The sequence below is a fragment of the Macrobrachium rosenbergii genome, chromosome 5 (genome assembly GCF_040412425.1).
Source record: "Macrobrachium rosenbergii isolate ZJJX-2024 chromosome 5, ASM4041242v1, whole genome shotgun sequence".
NCBI lineage: Eukaryota > Metazoa > Arthropoda > Malacostraca > Decapoda > Palaemonidae > Macrobrachium > Macrobrachium rosenbergii.
The window spans coordinates 67,909,152-67,932,418 of NC_089745.1; the positions used below are offsets into that span (position 1 = coordinate 67,909,152).

General features: G+C 36.1%; 2 protein-coding genes across 3 annotated transcripts in view; one reads left to right on the plus strand and one right to left on the minus strand.

Annotated features, from left to right (window-relative positions):
- Positions 1-12,114, minus strand: part of LOC136838879 (DNA ligase 1-like) — a 211,468-nt gene extending 199,354 nt beyond the window's left edge. Inside the window, exon 1 of one of the 2 annotated variants that reach the window (XM_067104558.1) lies at positions 11,882-12,114. The gene's annotated coding sequence lies outside the window, so the exon portion shown is untranslated. The remainder of the gene's footprint in view (positions 1-11,881) is intronic. The other variant, XM_067104564.1, reaches the window with a different exon arrangement.
- LOC136838878 (uncharacterized) overlaps positions 1-23,267 on the plus strand; it is a 532,018-nt gene that overhangs the window by 29,182 nt on the left and 479,569 nt on the right. The gene's annotated exons all lie outside the window — the stretch shown is intronic.

Here is a 23,267-nt window from a genome sequence, read left to right on the forward strand (position 1 = left end):
ATCCTGACCGGCGTCAGCTTTATGCTAAGCCATCTTCACAGGAATGATACAGTTGAATTTCTACCACTTTGTATCAATCCTCTGAAGAAGTCTTAATTAGCAAAACCGACACCGGCCAGGACTTATAACCATCTATATGCATCATATGTGTATATATATATATTCATATATACGTATGTCTGTATATATGTATATATACATAGGTATATCTATATATTATGTATAATTATAATAACCACAATGCCATCTTAGCTTCGTGTGGTCAGGTCATTGTGATACTCTGGATTCAGGGGTTCCAATCCTGCTACGGACATCAGAATTACTTCATATTCTTGGATTTAGATCTAAGGCTTTGTAATGACAAGCTTATCCAGAAAGTGTGAAGAATTCGACAAGCTAAGAGGGCATCGTGGTTATTGCCATTTTGTATCATTCTTCTGATGACGGCTTAGCCACAAAACTGACACCAGTAAGGATTCGTAGCTTATATATATATATATATATATATATATATATATATATATATATATATATATATATATATATATATATATATATATATATATATATATATGTATATGTATATATATATATGTATATATATATATATATATATATATATATATATATATATATATATATATATATATATATATATATATATATATATATATATATATATATATATATATATATATATATATATATATATATATGTATATGTATATATATATATATATATATATATATATATATATATATATATATATATATACATATATACAATGGCCCCTTAACTTCGCATTTTAATAATCTGGATGCAGGTTCAAATCCTGCTACGGACATCAGAATTACTTCATGTTCCAGCAAGCATAACGCGAAAGAGTAGAGATTTCAGTACTAATTAAGAGTGCATTGTCGTTATTATGATAATTAAATTTAGCTAAGTACCTGGTAAAACGTGACCAGCCTATTATATATATGTATATATATATATATATATATATATATATATATATATATATATATATATATATATATATATATATATATATATATATATATATATATATATATTATATATATATATATATATATATATATATTATATATAATATATATATATATATATATATATATATATATATTATATATATATATATAATATATATATATATATATATATATATATATATATATATATATATATATATATATATATATGTATATATATATATATATATATATATATATGTGTATATATATATATATATATATATATATATATATATATATATATATATTATATATAATATATATATAATATATATATATATATATTATATATATAATATATATATATATATATATTATATATATATTATATATATAATATATATATATATATATATATATATATATATATATATATATATATATATATATATATATATATATATATATATATATATATATACACACACACATTTATAGCCGTGCACGCTAATGTGTTTTAAATATATTTCTAAAAGATCAACTGTGGTGAACACGGCATTCTAAGAATAAGCAGTAAAGCGTAACAGCAGCGTTGACTCATTATTAACTTAGTTGTTGGGAGAGCCCGGCACATCGAAAGGTTAATGGGTTTGTTTCTTCCATGGGTGACTGGAGTCCTCCTCACCCATTGTTTGGCAGTTCCCCCGAAAGCTCCCACGTGGAACTTCAACACTGGAGGAGATTCATCACTCCGCCGATTAGGAACGCATTTCCTTGAGCTCAAAATCAAGCCGCTTGGAACGTCGCGCTCTCCTCCAGCTGTTATGGTCTTGAATTAGTGTCTGTGTTTTATAATGCAGAATTAGGAGGTCGTTTGGTCTCGAAAGGTATTTATAGTCTCTTTAGAACAGCTTTCTTGAAATTTTGTCGAAATTAAACTTGAACAAATAATCTTTTTTATAGAATTTACAATGACATTTTCATTTGGTATCTGTAATGTTGATGTCAGCGTGTCGCTGACAGATATAGTAGACATACTTACTAGATAACTCCTAGTAAGTATGTCTAGATATAGTAGACATACTTACTCGTACTAGATAACTCCTAGTTCCTCGCTGGGTGAGCGGGTTCCGTTCTCAGCTACCACTCTGTTGGTCGCGAGTTCGAATCTCCGACCGGCCAGTGAAGAACAAGAGGAATTTGTTTCTGGTGATAGAAATTAATTTCTCGCTATAATGTGGTTCGGATTCCACAATAAGCTGTAGGTCCCGTTGCTAGGTAACCAATTGGTTCTTAGCCACGTAAAAGTAAATCTGATCCTTCGGGCCAGCCCTAGGAGAGCTGTTAATCAGCTCAGTGGTCTGGTTAAACTAAGATATACTTAACTAGATAACTCCTAGGATACTGGTGTAATAGGTCATCAGACCAAACTCTCACAAATGAACTAAAATATTCATGTAAAACATAACCTGCTAATTCTTTGCTTATTCACTCTTCTTGGGAAAAGAAATGACAGCCTATGAGTAGGAATCTCCCGTAGCTTGCTGTGCTAAAGCAGTCGTATCCAAGAAAAACTGTTGCAACAGGTAGTACTCTCAACTGGAATCCTTGAGTTCTTAGGCTGCTTTCCAGGGGTGGAATTGGCCACTGAGATAGAGCGAACGAAGTGGTGTGGGGGCGGTCGCGCGTCGAATATGCTGTTACAGATTAGCTGCTCACTTAAACCGTTATATCAGTGGAAGTGCTTTTTCATAATAAATTAGTTTCACTTGATGTAAAATCAAATTTCAGATCCATGTGCATAACTTAGTTTCTTAACTCAATTGTTGCTGTACTTTATTCTTTTCTATTCATAAATTTTGTGAAATCTCAGGAAATTAAGACCACCCTTTTGTAAGCTAAGTAAACAGGAGGTGAAAGTTGTATTAGATATGCTATAATAGTTTGTAGCGTACGGCAGTTCAAAACTAATTTTTCCAATTGAACGAAGTTGTGAAAACACTTCCAAGTATTAATTTAATAACGCAGAACTATATCAATTTAGTTCTCTTGGTAATTGATCGAATTGTCTTGGCGCCGTACATTCCAAGCTTCACTTTTCCAATATCTTGGTTACATCTTGGTTCTGTTAATGTATAGGTGTGTTGCTTTTTCGCGTACTGATGCTCTCAGTGATATATTTTTGTAGGAGTTCTTTACATATTTCGGCCTTTTATTCTGTATTATAATGTAAGTCGACTCACATTTGAAATATAATTCTTGTCTTAATAGGTGGCCAGTGAAGCTTAATGAACATGGAAGTGACCGTGTCCCTCGGGGATTTGATTTTTTTTTTATTAAGTTGGCTGCTTTGCTGATTAAGTAAATATTTTGGTATATATATGCCTTTACAGAAACTGTTACAGTAGTCTAACCTCCCGATTACAGACTTACGTAAAAGTCTTTCTAATGTGTCCATATTTAGGAACGGTACAATTCTCAAGTGACAGTGTCCTATTTGCACTACAGTTGATATTTAATCTGTCTTATTTAGGTTTTCATCAGTTAGCACTCCTAAGTTTTTCAATGCTTTGAATAATCGTGCCCCTGTATCATTTATTTGTATACTATATATAACTTAGTTTTGTGTAAAAGAAAACCATTGAGATGGCAATTTGTCTGTCCGTCCGCACTTTTTCTGTCCGCCCACAGATCTTAAAAACTACTGAGGCTAGAGGGCTGCAAATTGGTATATTGATCATCCACCCTCCAGTCATCAAACATACTAAAATGCAGCCCCTCTAGCCTAAGTAGTTTTTGTTTTATTTAAGGTTAGATTTAGCCATGATCGTGCGTCTGGCACCGCTACTGGTCCCAACAACACAGGCCACCACCGGGCCGCGGCTGAGTTTCAGCAGCATTATGCACTGTACAGAAAACACGACTGCGCCGAAGAAACCTCGACGCATTTTTTGCTTTTGTTTTCATTTGCCCTCATTAATAGCCTGTTTCATCTCTCTTTAGTTCGCCTTTGTCTGTTTATTCATCTCGACGTACTTTGGACATACCATTGTTGTTGTCCATATTAGGTAAAACTGCGTATCAGTTGCGAAAACTTACTTTATTTCGTATTTTCATAGTACCATCATATATCGATAGCGTATGCTCTGAAGTTTACGATTTAAGATTCTCAGTGCAGTATCTTCATTGTTTGGAGGTCTCCCTGACGGCCCTCACGTCGCCCATCTGACGGCGTCCCCATTTTTGTCTCTCAGTAGTTGTAGTCGTCTTTATCTTTCAAGTAAGTGGTCTAACCAAAATGGGTAAATGTTAATATTCTAATTTTAATTTCTTATTAATCAGACTTATGGCAGTATCAAATATCGATCTTTGCGCGTTCAAATTTGATATTCTTGTCAGTGAAATGAACGAACACACAAATAAACAAAAGGAGTTGTGTAGCCAAAAAGGTTGTGGTTTTGAACGCGACAAGAACCTCCTCCTTTAATTCTGATTAGCTGAACAGTCAATTGTTGACTTCTTGAGCAAACTTTGTTGTGTCTCATTTGTGAGCGTGAGCAAAATTAATCTCTCCATTTAGAATGAAACACGGCGACAGAAACTTAACGAAGTTGCAACGCCAGATACACAACCATTCATTTATTCAATTCAAGGAGAAGCAGTTACAACATAAGACCTCCTTATTGTTGTGATTTCTCATTCACAAGATTATTTAACCGATGCATGTTCTGCTTCAACTGTGCACTTTTTGTTAATTTCACTAAACATTGTAGGTTTCTGTTCCCTAATATTAGCAGTTACTACGACTTAGGCCATCGGCGGATTGCCTCTTGTTTGTCGGTTTATCATAAGTTGTATTTTGATAAAGATCTTCCACGTTCACAGTTGATCCCTGATCCCCTTTTCCTGCCGAGAGCAACCAGTTTCGCTGAACAGCAGCACCAGCATGCAGTAAATGTGCCTCGCAGTAGTTGTGCCTCGCTGTCGAACTTCTCAGTTCCAAAGGTCCTTTATTCCTCACACCGTTGGAATGTGGAACACTCTCCCTGAGGATGTCGTGCAATTGGAGCTTCAAGAGTTCAGCCGAAATTGAAATGCATTACTACCTAATGCTATTCTCCTTGCATTTTAATACACTTGTATCTATTTATTAATCTATTTTTTTCTTTTTAATAAGTGAGATATCTTCTTTCTGCATTTCCCTTTACCTTCTCTTACTTCCTAAAGAGCACCATATTCTTTGGAAGCTTGAATTTCAAGTCAATGGCCCCTGTGGGCTTGTTCCATATGAATAGGGTTCATCTTCTGAATAATGATATAGTTGGCTTCACACATCATTGTACACATCACGGCAAGCTAAGGAGACATCAGGCAACTCCAGAATGTTACTTAAAGTATATTACTTAATATTATGTGGTCATTTTTATAAACGTGCTTTTTGTTGCATGTTTACATATATAGCGATTTTGTTTTACAGACAACCCTACCTGCTACATTGTGGAGTTGTTAGATATCTCATGAACTTGCCGTGATATGTGCCGAATTTCATGAGGTCATCTGTACCAAGTGCTTGATTTGCAATTTGTCAGAGAAGAAATCTTGCTAGTGGTGTTACAAATATATTATTATCCTTTTGTTTATTTGATTTTTAGCTTACAAGCAACGCAGTTACCAAACTGGTTATAGCCATACCGTCTGTTTGAAACCAGTAGCGCTTGTATGATTGCTGTAATGTGGATTTTTAACCCTCTTGCATGTAGATTTGCAAAATTTAGGAGTGCCTGAGGTAAAATGCACAGAGGTGTTAATGAAGTATTTTGCTAGGTGGGTTGGTAAGTTAGATTATGGAGTATTCCAAGGAATGACGCCAGTTCAACACATTATCTAACTCCTTGTTTTTGGGACTGCGGCAAACTTGTAAACTACAACTATGGCATAGAAACCTGACCCTCCAATTTAGCACCAAAGTCCCCTGTGGACTTTTGACCATAATTATTTAGAGAATAGTCAGGAAGACTGTTCTTAGTTTAGTAATTGTATTGATAATGGCTTTGGAATGAGATGCTGATACCCTACAAGAGTAGGACAATAACTCATGAGGATCAGGCATCAGTTAAGGAGCTTTCCTCGAGGTGTATGAAAAATAAAACTAGAGAAGAAAACCAAACAGTGTCTGGATCAATTACCGTCCAATCAGAACACAGTTACAAAAATGGTGTACTGAAGGATTTGAAGCAAGGGTCATTAGCTGTGTTCTTCTGTTGACCGCTTAAATTTAACCTTGGATAGGCGTGATTTCCTGTTTTGGAGAAGCTGTATCCCCTTTAAGTGCCGTCAGTGTGCCTCATGTGGTGCACTATAGGCACTACTTAAGGTTCTTTGCAGCGTGCCTTCGGCCCCTAGCATTCAACCCCTTTCAGTGCTTTGACTGTACCTTCGTTCATAACCTCTTCCTTCCATCTTACTTTCCACCATATCCTAACAATTGATTCATAAAGTAACTGCGAGGTTTCCTCCTGTTACACCTTTCAAAGCTTTTACTGTCAGTTTCCGTTTCAGCGCTGAATGACCTCATAGGTCCCAGAGCTAGGCTTTTGGCCTAAATCCTATATTCTGTTCTATTATATTCTGGAGCCGCTATACTGGAGGCCATTCATTTTTATGAGAAATCAGAAATAAAGTTACTGTCTGTATTATCGTAAATCTAGATAAGTTTTTTCTGCTGTTCCTAATGGATATATGTTCTCGTTCCTTGAATTTTCACTGGAAACGATTGTTGGCCTGAAAATCTATAGTAGTAAAGTAAGCAGGCTATCTTAGTTATTGCAGTTATTTGCTCCCCCAAAATACGAAAGTTGTTGCTCTTAACAAAGGCGGGAAACTCAGCAGAAGCTGAGCTTCATTAAAGATTAAGAATATTAATTATCCGGTCTTTAGCACCTTAACAAATCAGATGTGACCAGAAACCTAGGTACAATTTGTATGACTTAAATTTACATAAACGATGATGTTTTGACTCCGTGTACAGCTTTCTTGGATCTTTCAACTTTCAGACAATATTACTCAGGTGGTGGTTTACTTTTCGTCCCGTAATAATATAAAATTTTGATTAGTGTTGGATAATATTTCAACATTCATTCGTAAAGAACCTGCGTTTAGTGCTTTTGCTTATAAAATAACGGAACTAAATGGGTTTCTGGGAGCGTGAAGCTCAACTTTCTGTTGAGGTGTCCCATCATACGTCCTGTGCCAATGGGGTAACCATTCTCTTTACTCCAGTATACCCTCAGATTTCTGACATGTGCTCTGAATTATGTAAAAATCTATGCTAATTTACCTTTACTTTTTAAAGTAAATGCCTTCTATTCCGCGAAATCCTGCTCTAAAAGTTAATGGCTTTACTGTTATGAAAGTTCGCATAGTTAATAATTGGATTTCTATAGTTACAGAAGGCCTAGTTTTCTGGCAGTATTAAATTAACATTTCAACTAATGAGCGAAAGCAAGCTCCAAGTTAAGGGCTTACATAAACAGTAGTCACATATCCAGAAAAATAATGGTACCCGCGGTAAGCTGATGATGAGTTGGGTACACGTTAAGAATCTGGTTTTGGTACTTTAGAGTTGACCTCGTACCTAACTGACTGACTGTTACATATACTAAAATTATTCAGTTCTCTCTTCATTTGTGTAAATATAATGAACGGTAGAATATAGACTAAGGGAAAGTGCCTCTGATTTGGCTTCCCCAGTTTAGTTGCATTTCTTGTCTGTTCTTCCAAAGTTCATCGTGAGCTTTCTCCAATTTTCAGTATCATCAGCTTCCAGCTTTTCGAATGCAAGTACTTGTTAGTGATTATCTCTCCATGTTGCAGTGTAATAAGAAGTGCTCTAGATTTTCTGTTTTGTACCCACATGTAGCCTACATTTGTCTGTCGTCTGTGTTTCTTCTTCCATTTCAGTTGCCTTTTTGTTTTTTTATAGTTTTGCCTAACTGTTATCGTGGCATTACATTTCTCGACCAACGAACTTGCATTTCTTATATGCTCATAGTTTCCCTTTCTTCTACATTTCGACGTCTATTTTGTTTATCCTTTTCTTCATTCTATTGGCGGGCGAGCTGTCTAGGTCATGTGGATTGATGTTGATCTCCTTAATGTAGCCTTTTATTCTCTTTATGAACGTGGTTTAGTTTTAGAACCGGCTCATGTCTTTTCATTTCTTAATTCACTGTGATTTCAGGGGTGGTTCTGGACACTTGACTTTCTGTTGTCTGGAGAAAATGAATTTCCTTCCTCACTGAATTCCAGTATTTCTTCAGGACTCAGGAATAAGGGCATAGCTGTTGGTTTTCAGAATTCTTTCTTAATATATTTTCCATTTAAGTGAACAAACTTGATTTACACATTTCCTTGCTTTTGTTATGCATTCCGTATTGTACTTACCAAAGCAATTTTTTTTAGAAATTATCCTTACTCATAAGTATTTAAAACTATATTTAAAATATCGTGACTTCAATCCTTTCGATCGGTATTGGTAGCTCTTTTCTTTTTTAGCGCATATTATATCACTTTTGTTCTTGTAAATTAAAAGGCCGATAGAGGCAGCTTTTTCTTTTACAATATTTTGTTATTTTCATTAGCATTTTTTCAAGATCCATTTTTGTGCCCATGAAATTCCGGAGTTTTTTCAATAACCATGTTAATTGGGTAAAGGAAAATGGGTTCACGACATCCTTTTCTGATTCGTAATGGTATTTCCTCTTGTACTGTATAGTAGCTATTTATTTATATTAGAATCCTGCTTGTCCTTGTTGCAACATACTTATTGGAACATATCTGCTATTTTCTACAGCACTACTGTCCGTCCTGAATTTTCGTGATTGCCTCTATCCGTTTTCTTTGGAAATCTGCTGCTAAGACAGCGCCATTTTCCCTCCTATAAGCACCCTTATGTACACCTGTTGTATCTTTCTTAGACAGTGTTCTTAGGCAAAGTTCGGGGTCGTTATCTAGGACTATATTTCTTGGGGGTCATTATCTTTATGATATTTACAGCCTTTTTTTATGTTTTTGTGGTCATCCCCAACGGCCTTGTACTAAACACGCCACAAAGGTGGATACATACCGGAACCCTTGGAGGTCACTATCTAGGAAAGATCCCACCTCTTGAAGTATGAATTATTTGAAATTCTTCCTTTTGGTGGAAGACCTACCTATTGTTCGTTCATTAATACGTTGTCTATCAAATATCCTTTTCTTTACATCTTATAGCTTCCATAAAGATCTTATGCGAAGTCTTATCAAGGGCCATTGGCCTCAGATCCTTAACCTTTGGGCTCCCTGTTTTGGCCACGTCAGGTTTTTGCTGTCCTAATCTTTAATTTGCGTTCCATGCCCACGAAGTTGGTTTATATAATTGTGTGTTTGTATTTTTATATATATATATATATATATATATATATATATATATATATATATATATATATATATATATATATATATATATATATATGTATATATAGTGCCTTGACTCCTATTAATCACTGATTTAAACAACCTTTAGTAATGCTGACAGTGCACCATGTCAGGTACAATGATGGCACTACCCTTGTACTGGGTGTCTGGTCCCAGTGGCCTCCTATCTTTGGTTTACTTAGTTCGTACTTGCTGCTGTTACTAATGCTTGTTTTTGTTAGTCCTTATCCATATGCCATCTGCTTTTAATGCTACATCGAAAATTTCTAGAAATCCCTCCCGTATTGTCATATTTTTCCTGCATTTTCAGGGTAAGACCAGAATATTTTAATGCTTTTTTCTACAGTACTTCTCTTTCATACTGCACGGTGTAGTCTGAGCTTCAAAAGCTTCACCTGTCTTATCATCTTGTTCAGGTATGCTTGTCGAGAACTTTTTGGTAGTTTGTTTTATTTTTCAGTTTTTTCCATTTTTTCCTTCGAGTGGTTTTAGTTCTCTTTGCTGAGCTTATATGCGCGTATGTATTGGCTCTGTGCTACTGCCAATACTTTTTTTTGCCGTTCTTGACCCTTCTGTTGTTTATAATTCTTGCGGTCATTAATTTTTTCACCCTATATTGGATTTTTTGTATTGTTTATCACTAATTCCAGCTCTGCAACACTGGATTCATTTCTTTAAGACCCCAGCGTCTATCTTTTCTTATATTTTCCTATAAGAAATATTTAATTTTTCTTTGATTGAATTTTTCTTTCCTTTACAGACATCGAGTTGGTCTCCTCAGGTTAGAGTTAGAGTTCTTCTGGATAATTAATGAAATTTTGTTTCGTGTCTTCAGCTTTTTATTTATGTAATAATTTCCTCTTTCATTAGCAGTTTTATTGCATATCTCATTTTAAAGATACTCATGTAAACATTGATTCTGAACTTTTAACGCTATTTAAAGTTAGTTAAAATTGCTAAAATTAAGGGGAAAAGCCTGTAAGGCCTCAAGCATAAAGTCATTGTTAGTATTATTTCCAAACCCTGAGAGTAAATAAAATTCTTTTTTGAAATCGATGTGGCTCATCCTGGTTCAGAACGACAGTATGCTGAAGGCAAACGTTTCAGCGACAGTTTGGCCTCAAATCGCAATGTTGGAACCTCTAGCCTAGCAGGGATAGATTATCACTATATTCTGAACAGAATGCTTTTAACCTAGTTTACCAGAAATAAAGTTTACATGTATGGCAGAATTTGGTTGAAAATTCTATAAATTCGACATTTCTGTGAGCAGAATGAGTTAGATTTATGCCTCTAGGTTTTAAATGTGGCCCTTCACATGCAGTAGACCTTTGTCGTAACCACACATAATACAGTTGCCAAGACATTGCTCCTGGTAGTATTCAGGATGATATTACCTGACTTGAGTATTTACCTGAATTTCTGGAAATCGTAGTGATTCTAAGCCCAACTTGTTCAGAAAATGTTACATGAAATGATAATTGGTTGATAATGAATGGAATGATAAGGCACTAGTAGCACAGGGAAAGCAGTATCCCCAAGACATATTCCAGTAACACTTATCATGGCTTTTTACCTAGCATTTTATCTAGTAATGAGTTTGTACAGTATAAAGCTTACATTTTAAGAGTTGGATTAGGCCAGGACATTTTCTTGACTATAAATGTAATGAAACGGTGGACGAAAGAAAAGTTATGCCTCAACCGCATGGCCTCGAAAGCTAGTAAGGCCACACCAAAGTGTTACTGTTAGAGTTTATATCAAGATTTTTCCATAGGAATAGCTTCTTTGCGATACTACCGCACTTCCCATCCGTACATGGTCATATTAACAATATATTAGAAATATATTTTTATTTAAATAAAAATTTTAAAAATCCTAATAAATAGCATAACATACCTACATGTGCTTATCACCACCGTATCAATTAGCCTAATTCACTAAATTTAGCTAAAGAGGGTCAACAGCAAACTGACCTGAGATACCATGTTTGTCCCCCAAAAATTGTGAAATCTTGTCTTTTTTGTGTGGTGAGCAAGCAAGAAAATTCATACTACTACATGGAAATGTAGGCCCATCTTTTCAAAAAGCCCTGGAATGAGCATGCTTCCATGCTCTCATGAAACACGTGCAGGTTGCACAAATGTAAACACGGTACCGACAATGCTAAACTGCTTCTGGTTGCGGTACGAAACTGCAACAAAATACAGTATAAGCGACCAATATCAAATCCAATTTGAATACATAGTTATCAGATATTTAATGTGTTTAAAATTGGTGCAAAGTGAGATTGATATCTTCCTCGCACCTGCCCAGTCATTCCTAAATTACCAAGCAAAGATGGTATAAACTTTATGAACACAGGTTCTCAATATACGACGAAGGAAACAAAGATAAAGAACCCACTTACCTTGCAGAGCTCCCCCGAGATGGTTACCCTCCACGTGTTGTCGGCCCCTTGCCACGTACGAGGTTACTTCCACAACAGCAAGTTCCACGAAAACGGCAGAAAAAAAAAAAAAAATGTAAGTCGTTATAGCTGAACAACAGCTGTTGTGTAAGAAGCAATCCCGTATAGAAACACTTCGCGTTTGCGAAGTATCTCAAAGAAATTCTTAATGGGAAATTAGGTTTGTCTAACATCAAACTTCCGCACTCCGCAGGCAACGGAATCGAAATATCTTACCTCAAGATTTTATCGTTCAGGGCACGTGGAGAGAGAGGATCAGCATTGTTATTGGCTGATATTACCAACTGGATTCTGATTGGTTACTCCCAGCACAGCATGATGGGAGATACCTCATCACACCGACTACTTTTGAGCGTACTGGAAGAAATTCAGAACGCTTAAGTAACGTCACATGTTTTTTTTTTTAAGTGGAAAAGTTGGCACGTTTGTAGGTTTACGTACATTCATTAGATTTTGTCTCGTAGGCGCAATGTAAAATTTGTGCGTGAGTAATGTAACCCATTCAGCTTAGACTTGTAAGCATCCATTGCATAATGTGTATGCATTAAATGTATGTACACTTTCGTTATTAGTAGGTTTTTAATAAAATCAAAAGATCGTTTCAATTTCACGTAAATCGGACATTGTTTTCTAATATGTACCGACGTATTCTGACCAACTAGGTATAACCTCATTTTATTGGTTTTAGAGTAAATTTGCGTTCCAAGACCTTATAATAAGCTCTCACTTGATATCAGGAGGACTGAAGCTATTATGTCTTTCAAGAACAAATTTAAAAACACACTTTTTCTCTTAAGAACGATAAGACAGCGTGGATTTGACAATTAGTATGGAGTGCTCCGTATAAAAATCGAATGTCTCTACACTGTTGTGTAAGATAAGAGAAGTCAAGTGAGAGTCTGTGTTATGTAATGCTTTCTTACTGTACATGTATAGAAGTTTTGTTCATTTGTACACACTGTATACTATTAAGGCAATACGACTTTTATTTAAATGTCATTCTCATACCAGATTACATGCCCTCCATGAGTATTACACAATGTTTTACCCATGTCTGAAGGATTTCTGTATGCTGAACCACTATATGCTGCATTCAACACTGTTTATATGTCTTTTCTTGTAAATGGCCGTTGACTGTCAAGTATGTTTGTGTGAATATTAATGATTATATGTACGTACACTTCTACATATGTGTCTATCTCTCAACGAGTTTATGCCCTAGCATTGATTATAAATGTGTTGTGATATTTAGAAATACACGCACTCTTAAGGAATATTATTGCTTATAATACTATTTTGTGAGCGCTAGTGTTTACGTACGGAGTTTGGACCCTTTATGAAGCTAGACACTCTCTTTTCTCTCTCTCTCTCTCTCTCTCTCTCTCTCTCTCTCTCTCTCTCTCTCTCTCTCTCTCTCTCTCTCTCTCTCTCTCTCTCTCTCTCTCCATAGCTGCGTAGGGTTTGTGACAATCTGTCGTTTCAGTTTCTGGAAGTATTCAGATTTTGTTTTACTGAATTTTGCAGAAATAATTCAGAACTAGCATAGAAACGTAATCTTTATAGGTGATTGTGAATATTTACTGCTTTCACAATTAATCAGTCCAGCAATAATAGAATAGAATAATGCTTAAATTTAACATATTGTAAAGACAATGAATGATAAGAATGGCCTTAAACTGCCTTGCAATAAAACTGTTACGGTCATGAAACATTTAGAGATAGGGAAATCATGAGTCCCAAATCAGTTCTAAAATGGAAAAACTTGACTGTAATAACAACGATGCTTTGCATAGAATTACAATTTATATATCACTATGCATATCCTTAAAATAGCTGAATTGGGTCCATTTCTTCAGAGAGCAACGAAATTTTACCAGTGATTGTAAGACAACAGCAAATCTGGCATTAATTGCTGAGTTAGCAATTGAGTCACGTGTTTTATCAATAAATGATTTGTAAAAGCTATCAAGGCCTCTCCTCTTTCATCCAGTTTATGAGTGATGATTTATTTCGTCATCTCATTATTTAAAGGAGCAGAAGCACACGAATTAATAACACATATAATTTGATTGACTTTTGTAGACGTATTTGACTTCGTTGTCAAGAACTACAGCTGGCCCTTGAGCCAATTGGCGACAGTCTAAGTATATGGAAATGTTTGTAGTGAATAGTATTTGATTTATCTTTGTAAAAACATAGTTCTTACATGGTTTTAGCGAATACAGTTGGATTTCTTTTACTAAAAACATTTTACTTATATGGTTTTAGTGAGCGAAATTCAATTTCTTTCATAAAAACATTGTTGAAGAACCATTGCCAAGTTATCAAATAACATGGTTTTAGCTCCCCTCCTTTTGCTCAAAAAAGCTTCATGATTTTGTGACCTGTGTGCAGAGAGAAATAGAAATATGGTTATATAAGTATAGTAGATTGTAAATGTTACATGAAGAAAAGCAGTCTCTTATAATTGTGTTGTTTTGTTTTGATATATCCAATCGCACCAGATTTGTTTCTAATGATTTCTGGTATTTTTTTTCTTACATGTAAACTACCGTGGCTCTGTACCTGAATATCAAAAGTTACACAAATAGGCAAACAACCGTTGAATTTCAAGAATGTCCATCCAGTGTGAACTTGGTGGTTCGGTATGCTGTCTTAGCTCTAAAAACAGGTAAGTGGGTAAGGTGAGGTGCATTGTGTGGGGGATTATTCGTCTGACCGTTGTCCGCGGAATAAATACTTTTCGAGTGCTGAAATACCCTGGGTTGTAGGGTCCACAATGAAAGCGGCCTCTTCCTCCTCGTTTCCTTCTGTTTAGTTTTCCCCCGTTACTCAAACAATTGTATAGATTACGTCCTGCCGACCAAGGCTCAACTTAAACCCGAGTCCCTACTATGTGGAGGCAAATTCAAGTCCTGATACTTAGGCTGTAGGGTTAATGAAAGTATTTATTTAAAGAAATAATTTAAAAAAAGCCATGTCAGCGTGCTAAAGCACATGCTCAAAAGAAACTTCATTGTTCATTGTATTCAGTGCCAAACGCGATTTGACACACACACACACACACACACACACACACACACACGCACCTTGCGAATTTGTAATTGACATTCTTGACAGCATTACGGATAGCAAGACAAACTATCGCTTATCACTCTGCTTTGCTGGAACATAGCCTGTGTTGTTCTTCATAGGAAGATAATGGAATCTAATAGCGTTGATGTGAGTCCAAGTTATTTCCTGGTACGTGCAAGCGTCCATCTGATAATTCTGTTCCGTGTGTTATTTTTCCTTCATCCACAAGAAAGTTTTCTGATATTGTATCAATGGGATCATCACAGTCCTCTTCATCGATGATTGTTAGTGTTAACATGATATCCCCTTTCATGAAACACATATCACAGAGCATTCTAATCCTGCCCTTCTGCACCTACACGTGGCCGTCGGGCAACCTCCCAGGCATTTGCATGATGAGCAGCCCTTGGGGAACGAGGTCTTTATCTGTGGTGTTTGGGACCAGCTCTTTTATTATCTTATTCTAGCCTCATTGTGTAGACGGCAAGTCATTTTCCAACCACTTCTGAACTAGGTGATATGCACATAATGAATGAAAATCCAGCGATAGCGTCTGTAGGAGGCATGGAAGCTAGAGAAAGTTTACTTTTATTCAGTGATTTGGCGAAACGTAGACATGGTGTCATAATCAGTAAATGGAAGACACGACACGTGGGACACATCATAATGCAGGTCTGCAATACATTTCTCGGAGTAACCATTCCAACCTGGATTGTCACTCTTCACTTGCTATTTTCCATATAGCCACTGGAGCTCCCTTGTACATATTGAGACAGTGGTGGGAATCGGATTGATATTTGCTAAATCTTTAACTGTTATATTTATTCCTCTTGTACTTTATTTTAAAATGTTTCAGTGGGATCATGACCAAACTGTCCAACAGAGAATGGACGGAGGATCTTTTTCAATCTTGTGATTGGCCGAACTGAAGTAGAATCATTTGGAGGAGTGACACACTGAATCCCTCCCATACTGTGGAAAGTGCTGAGTCCATAAATGGTACAGATTTTTACATCAGCGTTGTCGAATACTGTGTAAATGTAACAGTTTGAGGCTCCCTATCTGGATGTTGCAAAGCTGATACTTGAAACAGCGCTGCCTCAATGTGGGAAGCCCACAGTCCTAAAGTAGAAAGAACAGTCAGTAGATGCTTAGAAATGAGATGAAGAGCGAGGCCTACCTGTAGAGGTGACATGAAAGATTTTAGTCAAACTACTGCTACGGTGGCATGAGAAATTGTTGAACACTTCTTATCCCTTTTACTTTTATCTCCTTTCTTGTTCTTCAAGACAACATTTCTAACAAGGCAGTTTAGGGTATCTGTATAAAAGATTCCAAGTCATTTAGGAATTTTTCCGGTGGTGGATACTGATCCGTCTCATGCGGATATTTTTGGTGCTGTTTTTACCAAGGTCTAAAGAATACTAAGAATACTATATTCTTTAGACCTTGGTTTTTACTGTCCTAAGGCGCTCTTCTTTCTCAGCATTACTTTACGTTTCAAACCAAGCAACTGTCAGAATTTTGTTCCCGGTGTCACGGAAACGCATCACGGGCTTTTTTTTTTTTTGCAGATAAAGCAATGCCGTCTTTGTACTTTTCCTTCAATTCAGACTTTATTGTCTTTTCAAGTAGTAGTCCACCCTTATATTCTTAAAAGGTTTGAAAAAAGTTGAACTTAGTCGATTTTCTTCAAGGTACGCAAAAGCGTGAGTCATTGCCTCTGAAACTGGGGTATTTTTGGGAAGACCACATTTCATCCCAGAGGATGTTTGGAGGCATTTCTTCATGCAGGTTAATGGTATCTTGCCTCACCAGCACTTGTAGCTACTACATTACATATGTGAAATTTACCTGTTTTGCCCCAGTCATCGTTAGCCTACTCTTTTCACCCGCTTTCAAAATAGTGTCCTTAACGGGAAGAGTCTCGACACTGCACAGTTTCATGCACATTCAAAAGTTTTTTGCTTTGTTTTTTATAGAATATAGAGGCATCAATTCCACAAAAAAGACAATCATGAAGGAAATCAAAATCCGATCGTTGACATTTCAGAGAAGTTGTAGGCCTTGGAGAGGTTTGCCGTCTCAACTGAAAAGCTTCAGTGCTTGTTTCTTTCCTGTGAACTTTTCATGCACTGTCACACTTTTCAGTCGTTCAGAGAGTGTTTTCCATCTTTCCATTTAATGCCGTGTTCTATCAGTGTTCTCACACCCTTCTCGTTAACTTCGCGAGTCACTCCCTCAGCTGTCCTCCATAAATGAAGTATTTCGCAAATAGAGACATTTTTTCCACAAAATAATAATTGTCAGGTTTACTGTCCTTGTTCAAAACAGCCGAAACAAAAGAAAAATTGCAGTTCACTTAGCTTAACCCATTCTTCAGTATAGCAATCGAGATCATTTTCTGTGGTATTGCATATTGGGTAACTGGGGATATGAAAACTGTTAACATTCTCTCTCCTCCAGCGTTGAAACCGTGCAGCGCGCTAAAAACTTATACAGAACATTTTTTTGTAGGGTCTAAGCGAGATATTTAAAAAAAAACTTTTTTTTGGTCATTTTTCGTAGGTGGCGGCCAAATCCAAGGCGGTAAATGGATACAGAATTAATGTTATCAAGTACCCAATTACAAAGAAATGAAATTTATTGCAACTTCCCATGAATTTTTTCCTTTTTTGACTATTTTTCGTCATTTATTGACTGGCCTAAACGCCTTATGTACTTGAAGGTTCGGATGTTAGATTTCTTATGTTTTCAACGCACTTAACCAAACGTTGGTTAGAGATGATCAGTTCTTTTGCATACTTTTCAACTGAGCACAAGATCCCATCCGCTGTGTTTGTAGTTTTTGAGAGTCACATGCAGACCTACACATCTTTATTTCGTAAAAGCAAAAACATGGCATTGTATATCACCTAAAAGGTCACTTTAAAGTAAACCACGTTTGTCTTAACTGGTTAGCAAGATTTTCGGGAGCAATATTGTATATTTTTCTACCTGGTATTGCAGCTTGCATGATTCCCATCTAGTCTAGATGTTCACCAATGGCGGCTTTTCGTGATTCCATGGCCCTTCAAGTTGGCTGACGTCCTGCTACGTTATTTACCACCATGACTACTTTTCCTTCTCGCCTTATCACGGACCCAAATAACTTGTCTCCTAGATTATTTAGTCTATATTTCTTTCATGCGGCATCCCAATTACTCCAGTTGGTTTTCTTATTCCAAAAATCAGTTTAGTCTGTGTAACTTTTTCAACATTTTCAGCATAATCAGTTGATACCAGGTATGCTGATTTTTGTGGTATTCTTGGTAATGATCTCCTAATTTTCCACCATTTTGCTGAGCAATAAGCATCTCACCTAATTCTGATATTTATGACAAGATTACAAGAGAGGAAAGTGCTGTACGACGCATTCATACTTTGGAAATTGAAACTTAATAAATACAAAACTGAGTGTATGCTATTTGGATCTGACAGTGCACTATGAAAATAAGAACACTTCAATAGAATAACTATTGGTTCGGTTCGTCAACAATAAATATTGTAGCAGCAGTGAGGAACTTAGTATTTATAGATAATAAATTGTCGATAAAGAACCATATATTGCATATTACAAAAACTTCTAACTATCATATTAGAAACATTGCATTTGTTAGAAAATACCTAAACGAAGGTACTCTGAAAACAGCAATTTGCAACCAAATACTTTCGAGGCGTGACTACTGCAACGTTATATACTACGGTCTCCCTAACTACCTACTAAGAAAATTGCAAGGAGTACAAAATAGAGTCGCCAGGTTAAGAAAATGACTACGCCCCTGTGATAGAATAACTCCAGCACTAATTGAGCTGCATTGGCTCCCAGTAAAAGCTAGAATATAATATAAAATAGTATTTACAGTCTTTAAAGCACTAAAATATGGTGAACCAACATATCCGAGAAACTGCTTAAACTTCTTTAGACCTCAAATGAATATTGTAATCAGACATGGCAAGTAAAGCATATAGGCTATTTGTACCTAGAACAAATTGTAAGTCCAGCGAGAGAGCATTTGTACATTGTGTACCAAGACTAGCCTATCCAACAAAATACCGCCTGAAGTGAAGAGCATACAAGAAGAAAGCAAATTTAAAAAAGGAACTAAAGATTATCCTATTCTGCAGGAGCTACGATACTGACGAGAAAGTACTGAAAGACAATTATTTTGAAAATGTACATGGGCCCCCGCCAGAGAGGGATTGATCCCTGTGGAGGGCTGTACATAAAACCAAACAAAGTGAACAAAGTGAATTAGGGCACTTCGAAAATTTCTGAAGATTTGTGAAGACTTTGCCATAGAACATGATATATTATACAACACCAGCAAAACTGTGTGCATGTTGATTCCTTCATGTAACAACAAAAGTCAGGAATACCCATGGATTTCATTCCGAAATGACTTATTACAATTTGTAAATTCATTCTCGTATCTGGTCCACATAATTAGTAGCAATACGAGTAATGAAGATATTGAACAACAGCGTCGGAAGCTCTGTGTTAGAGGGAATATGTTTATAAGGAAATTTAATTTCTGTGATGATGAAACTAAAGTTCTGTTATTCAAAACTTTTTGTACGACAATCTATTGTTCTTCACTATGGTATCACTACACACAAGAAACTTTAGGAAGACTAAAAGTATATCATAATGATATAATAAAGGGGCTGATGGGGGTCGCCCGAAGTAATAGTGCTTCACATGTTTTGTGACACTGGGTTTGCCCTGCCTTAATGTTATCGGGCGCCACACAGTATTTAGTTTAAAACAGAGATTGGAGAAATCAAATAATGTTTTGATACGATTGCTAAAAGACAGTGATGCGTCTTTATTATTTACATTACATGATGAATGGCACAGTATACTCTACTGACAGATAAAACTGCCTTTTTTATGTGCTATATTTGGAATGATTTGTGCATGTAGAATAATATAGTTATTGAGCTTATTTACGCTTGCTTTTTAGGTCTAGTTGCATAACCCTTTTTAAAATTTGTTTATTGGTAAGATACACACTTTGGTTGTGATAATTGTATTTTTTCTGTAAATTCATTTGTTTAATAATAAAATTGTACCCTTTTGGCATCACTACTTTTATTTGTAAATTTATTGTATATGAACTCATATTCGAAATAAAGTATTATTATTATTATTTATACTAAGGTACAAGCACGTATGGCGTATGCCTGTTATTGGCCAATCAGCGTATGCGTATTGTTAATAAACAAATGATGGATGCATTTAATGTTGCCTCGTCATTCATGACCAAGATGTCGTCTAATCTGGAACTCTGAGCGAAGCGCACTTCATTAGACGAGCTAAACTCGGCCGTAAAAGAATATGGAGACCCTAATTTTGCTAATCTCTACAAGAGAAATATAATGCCCTTGCACTGTACGACCAGGCTTTGACTGGGAGACTTAGTCCGCTGGCAGACAAAATCAGTAAACCAACAAAAGTCTTTTGTCCACACGGCCGTATCTGGCTAGTCAAAATCTGGGTGGAGGTGAGCACAGTGCAACAAATGCAGCATGGCTCATAGCCAGAAAAACTGTCACACTGTGCCTTATTGATAGGCATATGTGTGAAGAAGAGAAGAGCACTGGGTAAAGGGGAATGGTGCAAAAGCTTGTTCATGAAAAGGAAAGCTCTTGGAAGTCATGCGACTGTTTAAGAGGACTGCATAGGGACCACCAAACACTTCCAAAGTTATGTAAGAATAGACCCCAAGACCTTCCATTCTCTACTTGACAAAGTTACCCCCTAGCATCCCAGTGAGGAAAATGAATGAGAGAAGTAATATAATAACAGAAAAATTAACAGAGCAAAATGAATGTAAAAAAAAATGTATTAAGGTAATGCTTGAAGATCAAGGACAATTTGATACATCACAATTTCATATAATGAGGATTAAACACAGGTATTATACATAATAACAAATATTTAAAATAGACAATTATAATATATATTCCCATGAATATCAAGTTATATTTGATTCCAGTGATAAATACATTATAATCCTCATGTTCACGATCTCTGTATATTCCAGTAAATATTTTCTTTCATCTATTATATAAAATTACTTTAATAATATAAAATAATTTTTTATGCTTTTCGTTTACCAGTTTCTTATAAAAAACGAATGCATTGGTTTTTTTCAACAATCTTTGTCATTCGTATGCATGGCAGTAATGTACATTACTCAGCCCAGTCAAAGTGTGTAGTGTCGTTGCTCAAAGCTCTCTACATACACCTCAGCCATGTGTACGGCGAACAGAAGCGGCGAGTCTGGCAACGGACAAATTTCCCGCTTTTTTCTGCAAACAAAGTCTGCTCGTATGGACAGGGCTTTATTACTAGGATGAATGATGTACAGTTCCCGCACCTGCAGAATTTGCAGCATAGGATACGTGCCTGTATCTGTAGCCATTTCTGTTATAAAAAAAAAAAACTTTAGTACCGTTCAGACTATACCTTCAGTGAGAAAAGTTTTTGTTTATATATTCGTTAATATTATCTTAATGTTTACCTAAAAACAGAATAATGTAATGATGGAAATCCTTCTTTTGAAATAATGACAATACCCTTCATAATTGGTGGACTGGAAAAACGAATTGGTTTTCATCTTATGAAGACGTTGAATTAACCACTCGAAATTGAGATTGTCTATGATCAAGTGTGCGTACGTAAGTGCGTAAGTTCAACTCGGTGCGTAGTCGCGTAAGCTAAAATCGCACTGTTCAAGACGTACGAGGACTTGAGAGGGGAAAGGAATGTAGCTCCCCTTATTTTCATTTGAAATGCCATATTTCTCCCTTGTAAAAGGTATGCACTTATCTTAGTTTATATTGTACATGTTGCCATAACACTTAATAATGTTCTGGTGTATTTTTACCTTGATGTAACAGCAAATTACCAAGAGGTGTTATGGTAATGTTAGGTAAGTTGCACCGTGATGAGCTCGCATGTGGTTGCAATGCCACCAACCGTAGGCTAAGATGTGCGGTATTCATCCATAATTTTATGAATGTCAATTCTTGAGTTTAATTCCACCTGTTATGCATGTAAAGCCAGGCTAACTGTGTAATGTAACAGTTAAGTTAGGCATGAGTACAGTCTAGCCTAGGCTGAGGACTGCATGCTGTTTGGCACAAGATTGCTGTCCTAAATGAACTTTTCGTATTACAAGGAACCAGTATAGGAATAAGTATAAGGACCAGTGCAAGGACCTGTTTAGGAACCAGTTCTAACAATTATGGAAGGAACCCTAGGACTAAGTTGTTTACACCATGTATCCTCCTACTAAGAAAGAATAAACAAGCCGCGGGAGTCAACTCTCAACCCTAACCAAAAATGAAGATTCGTCCGTCTCAGACGTCAAGTACCAGTTCAAGCTAAGAGCAGGTTTGGGTTTATTAACCTAGGCCGGTGTGTCACACTTGTATGTGCCTATGCCGGGATTGAATTATGTAGCCGATAGGCTAGTCTGAGTTAATTGTCCTAAAATGAATGGTAGCCTCCGATTGTAAGTCTGGACAATTGACATATCAAGCCACAAGTAGTAATGACAAGATTATTATTAAACAAATATTACAATAACATAACAAACGAGGATTTGTATTGGTGGGAGATGGAATAAAAGGTGACGAAGACAAGCATTTTACAAACCGCCTAAGTCACCCCTTTAAATTTTAATCATTCTCTAAGTCCGTGCCGTTCTCTTTAATTGGAGCCCTAACTATTTTAGTAATACGTGTCTGGAGATACGTAAATGGAATGGCATATAAAATTTGGGCCAAAGGTTAAGCGCTGGGACCTATGAGGCCATTCAGCGCTGAAAGGGCAATTGTGAGTAAATAGGTTTTATAGGTATAACAGGAGGAAAATCTCGCAGTTGCATTAGGCCTATATAACAACTGTTTAGAGAGGGTGGCAAGACAGTTGGAAGAACGAGAATATGAACAGAGGTACAGTAGAAGTAACGAAAGAGGTTGCAGCTCGTGACTAAAGGCAGGATTACTAAATTGGCACTGCAAAGCACCTTAAGTAATGCCTACGGGATAGACGTAGGAGGCGGGGGCTCCTCCCCACCCCCGGGATTCGTGAATCTGCTAAAATTCGGGCAAATGGGCTGGGATATTCGGGCATTCGGAGGAAGAAAAAAATTCTACAGTTTAAAAATAACAAGAATAAGAATAACAATTATAAACT